Source organism: Mastomys coucha, chromosome X (assembly GCF_008632895.1).
Source record: "Mastomys coucha isolate ucsf_1 chromosome X, UCSF_Mcou_1, whole genome shotgun sequence".
Classification (NCBI taxonomy): Eukaryota; Metazoa; Chordata; class Mammalia; order Rodentia; family Muridae; genus Mastomys; species Mastomys coucha.
In genome coordinates, this window is record NC_045030.1 from 158,404,174 (window position 1) to 158,409,624 (window position 5,451).

Consider the following 5,451-nt stretch of genomic DNA (forward strand, 5'->3'; position numbering starts at 1 on the left):
AGAGCCATGACTGTTCTGGAACTCACTCAATAGACCAGGCTGGCCTCAAACTCAGAAATCCACCTGTCTCTTCTTCCCAAGTGCTGGGATTAAAGGCATGAATCATCACTACCCGGCAGAGCATCACTTTAAAAAAAAAATCAAATGGAAAACTGTCCATTTCTAGAGGGAATTAGCTAATACTTTGTTCCTGTGACAAAATTAACCAAGGAAGGAAAGGTTTTGTTTTTGTAGATTATAGGATGCTTTCTACTTTGTGATCCTTCATTCTCAGTCTCCCAAGACCTAGGATTACAGGTGTGCACCAAGAAGACCAACTGAAGAAGTATTGATTTTGGCTCACAGTTTCAGAGGTCTGTGCCAACTATCTCTATCATTCCCCCTTCTATGATGAGGTAGTATGCCATAGCAGAATGGTACTAGGGAAGAGAACTGTTCATACCATGTCAGACAGGAGGCAGAGGCAGCCATCAAGGGGCCAGGGAATGAGTATACTAATTTCTTTCAGCAATGTCCTGTCTCCTAACAGACCATTCAGCAATGGATTTGTGCCCTGATGAAGTAAGTGTTCTCATGATCCAGTCACTTCTCAACTGTTACCAGCGGGGGACCAAGCCTTCAACACACAAGCATTTTCAGGGACTACTTCATATCTAAACCATAGCATGCAACATTATCACATTTTCAGATTCTGAGGGAACAGGTCCAACAATTTAGTAGAGTAATTATATCCAGTTATAATCATGTGTCATTTTCATACACACATCATATTCTGCACTAGCTTCTATACCAGATCTTCCTCCCTGTATACTACACTACTCTTACTAGTTTATTGTGGTGAATTCTTCTTGTTTCCATGTAATCACCTTTACATACTCAAATTCTACCATTTGGCAATACTCTTTTCAGATAGTTCCTCTTTACATAAACATTTCCTGTGACCAAAAGTAATTCTTCAGTGAGCAACCAAAAGAACTCCATTTAAGTTTCTCTTAAGACACGGAACAATTTTTATCATGAGTCAAGTGTTGTAGTAAATATTTAATCTCAACCAGAGGTTTCTATCCCACCTTTGATCATTCAATTCCCAGATAAAAGATATAAAACTGAAGCCTTTAAAGCACTAGAGCTGGGAATTGTTCCTGTCGAAAAAAAAAAAAAAAAACTGCAGGGACAAAAGTGGAGAAGAGATTGAAGGAAAGGTGGTCCAATGGTTGGCCCAACTTGGGAGTTATCTGATGGGGGGAGGCTCCAAGGCCTGACACTATTACTGATGCTATGGTGTACTTACAGACAGGAGCCTAGAATAGTTGTCCTCTGAGAGGCCCAACTAGCAGCTGACTGAGACAGACACAGATACTTACATCCTACTATTGGATTGAGGTCAGGAACCACTATGGTTGAATTAGGGGAAAGACTGAAGGGGAGCACGACCCCATAGGAATACCAGCAGTCTCAACTAAACCGGACACCAAGGAGCTACCTGAGACTGAGCCACCAACCAGCAGCATACATGGGCTGGGCTGGCCTCAGTGGGAGAAGATGCACCTAATCCTTGGGAGACTTGAGGCCCCAGGGAAGGGAGGGGGCTGGCGGTGGGCTGGGACCACCCTCTCAGAGGCAAGGGGGGAGGAGGAATGGGATGAGGAACTGTAGGAGGGGGGCAAAGAAAGGGGCAACAGCTAGAATGTAAATAGATAATAATAATAAAAATAATTTAATGTGAAAAACAAAAGCACTAGAGCTAGGCAGATGTCTAACTTCTATGCTATGTGTTTATTTCCCTGCCAATAACCCTGAGATATAACTTGCCATGGTCTAGCTGGGATGCTCTTACTCTGTCCAACTGGCTAGCCTTGGTGGCCAGTTCTCAAGATCCATTACCCCATGGTGTCTTCTCCTCTCTCCATCTTCTCCCTCTTAGTCCTACCTTAGACCCCAAGCTCAGGAGCCAAAACCTAGCCTACCTCTCTTCTGCTCAGGCTGTAGGCTTCTTTATTTAACCAATAGTTTTAAAATAAGGAGCTAGGCTACATAGTAGGGACCTCCTCCTCCTTGGGGTTAAGTAGACCATGGCGGCCAGAATTTAACATTACAATACATAGTAACATACCAATCCTTACAAGTTTGAGCTACTGGCATGTATGCTGTCTCTCGCAAAAACCACAAAGGCTAAGAGTCTGTACATCTAAGAAGTCTCCAAAGCAGATGACACAACATTTATTGAAAGACTCTATCCTGTTTTTATTTTTATTTTCTCAACTATGCATTCCCCTCCAAGTGCTATGGCAACTTCGGGAATTTTCCTAGTTTCTCCATTTCCTTGTCTTTAACAAGTATTTAGTTGCTACATTGTACGATGTCCACCTCCTCTACATTTGCACTGCCTTTAGTTAAGGGCCTTGAGCTAAGAGATGAAAGGAAGTAGAAAGTGCTTTGAGCTGATGAACCTCTTTGAGTCTCCACTTTCTTAATCTTTACACTGTTTTATACACCCATGGGCCTGTGTGAGGGTCAGATAAAAAAGAATGCATGAAAGTGCCTGGAAATTTAAAACACCACAAAATAGGAGTCCATAAGTCATACATTTGTGAAATGTCATCTGGGGTATAGTTTTTAATATGTGGGCTCTATTTTTCTAATTTATAAAATGAGTGGGCCCATACTACATAAACCTTGGAAAGTAGTTTTAGCTCTGTAATTTGAAAATTCATTTGTATTCCAAGCACATTTTCCCTTTAATTATAAATGACATTTGAGAGCATAAGGTGGCTTTAATCAAGTTAACACAGCCTTCTGTCTCATTAAGGAGGGATCATTTAGTTTGGCCATTGTACCAGTAGGATATTTTCCTTAAAATTACAGTTGCCTTCATCCTTTTGCAGGAAAATGTCTGTCATGTACCAAAGTGTGCATAAGCACAGTTTACTAGGTCTTCTTCCCAATAAAAGTGGCAGTCAGTGAAAAAGGAGGCTAAGGAAGCTCCCAAGCCAAGCACGCTTCTTAGCATGTAGAAATAGTCTATGGCTACATCCCCAGGTTTTCATATAAGACATTAAAAGGATACGTCTTCAAAGGTCAAGGTTTAATAACATTTGCTTTCTAAAATAAATCTGGATTTTTCTGTCCCCCCTTTTTCACAAATACAACAAACACTACCCGGATCATAGAGTCAGCAGTTTTACCTCCCATTGTTTTTGTATAAACTACTACAAATGTCAGCACAATGAGAGAAGCAAATGATATTTAGGATTATGATGAGAATTTTGACCTCAGTGGCTCCTGGAAGAGTCCTGGATATCCACAAGAGTCCCAGAGTACGCTGAAATATACTTTCTTAGAATGATATTTGGCAAGTGATACAAGCTCAGTAAAAAATAACCACAATAAAAAAAGAAAAAATTATTGTTAACATGACTGCTACTGGTAGCCCTATCATTAACAAGACATAGAACACTACTAGAAATTTAAGCCTGTTTCCTTCTGTAGTTGTTATGGACATCAGTCTCTGAAATCAGAAATATCCACTAAGCATGATTATTTTTAATAGGAATGTATTTACATACTGTTGCTGCTGTTTTAATCATTTAATCCTGAGCAAGCAAAAATGAAATCAGAGAAGGAGAAAGAAATGAGAAGAGATGGTTGGAGAAGGGAAGGGGAGAGTTTGGCAGAGAGAGGCAGGAGAAAAGTAGCAACAAAAGGAAAGAGGGGAAAGGCCAAGGGAAGAAAGTGGGAGAGAACACAAGACAGCAGCAGCAGAGGAAGGAGGCAGAGCAGCGACACAAGGCAGATGGAAGGAGAAGACTGAGAACAGAGAAGAAAGCGAAAGGTCGCATCCCATGGCTTAGCAAGGACAGCATGGTTAAGGGACATTATTAACTATACTTAGTACAAACAATCCAGCTTTCTTTCTTAAAACTCACTACAAGTTCTTATTTATTTGAGTGATTTATGGTGTGCACATGTGCATGTGTGGTGGTGAGAGGACAACTTTCTGGATTCAGTTCTCTCCTTCAACTGTGTGTATTCCAGGAATTTAACTCAGCTTGTCAGACTTGGTGGTAGGCACCTTTACCCACTAAAACATTCTCCTAGCCCCAAATCTGTTGTTTTCATAGGCCTTAGATTCCATGAATCTTTAGTATAGGTCAGATGAAAAGCCTGATAGGGGGTTGGGATAGAACTGTAGATGTATTAAGAATGGAAGTCACTGGGCCAAAACAAAACAAAACAAAAAACCATTCCCTTAGCACTTGGTCACGATCTACTCCAAATCTCTCTGAATTTGTCAAGCTATCTGGAAGGCTGATCATCAGGTGATCTTCTATGACAGAATAAGTATCAGAGTCACAAGAGGATGCTAACATAGGCATTCTTGGGTTCTGTGACTAGATCATGAATTTTGGGGGGGGGGGCAATCCAAGAATCAACAAGCTGGCACAAGGAATTGATTTAGTAAACCTCTGTCCTACTGCAGGATCTGGCAATTCCTCCCACCCTACCCCATGTAAGGTTAGATAAAAAATACCTCATACCTTGAGGGAAACAGATAACCTCTATTGCTGACACACTGTATGCTTATTAAAAATCCCTTTAAAACACACACTGAACAAGAGTTTTCAGGCAAGGGCTGTACAGAAACAGGCCTTGAATGATTTCCAGTCAGCTGCATGGAAGGTGGAACTTCCTATGTCAATTGCTTTCCTTCAAGAGCACAAGGGCTAAAATTTCACCAGTCATTAGCTGATTACCCAGGCTAAACAGACTTAATGGATTTTGGCTATTCCTACTTATTATGGACTGTGTCTGGGCTTCCTTGTAGGCTCATTGTGTACAATCTTGTGTTTGTTCTTAGCTCAAGTCAAATGGGAGAGTGTGAGGCCCATTTCATTAAAAAATCCAGGCCTGGCAACACAAGCCTGTAATTCCAGTTACTCAGGAAGCCAAGGTAGGAAGATCACAAGTCCAAGACCTATACCAGTGACACAGTGAATTCAATGACACCCAGGAAACTTAACGAGATACTTTTTCAAACTAAGAACTGAGAAAAGAAAGGCTGAGCTATCCAACTCAATAGCATCGTGCTAGTCTAGCATTTGTGAAGCCCTGCATTCAATCTCCAACACACACACACACACACAGACACACACACCATATGAATATATTGTTCATGAAAACTGAGCAGAACAATTCCTTCAATCACACCTGCAGAGTCCCTGTGTAATGACGGAGCAGGCACGAGGTGAATAGGGCTAATGCTGACCTACTCTACTGAGCTCCAAGAGGTCAGGGAGTTGGGAAAGTCACTTCCTCACCCCCCTAATCTTTATCAACAATAGATGCACATTACATTTTTGATATAGAATAATTATCTGAAATGAAAGTCTGGCCCCCATCAACCCTGACATTCCTCATAGCCCAGATCTTCAATAATACATTACATTGTTC

The 5,451-nt window shown here is 41.2% G+C and overlaps 1 protein-coding gene across 5 annotated transcripts in view; it reads right to left on the bottom strand.

The window, feature by feature from the left end:
- Positions 1-5,451, bottom strand: part of Mospd2 (motile sperm domain containing 2) — a 70,007-nt gene that overhangs the window by 56,612 nt on the left and 7,944 nt on the right. The window lies entirely within an intron of this gene.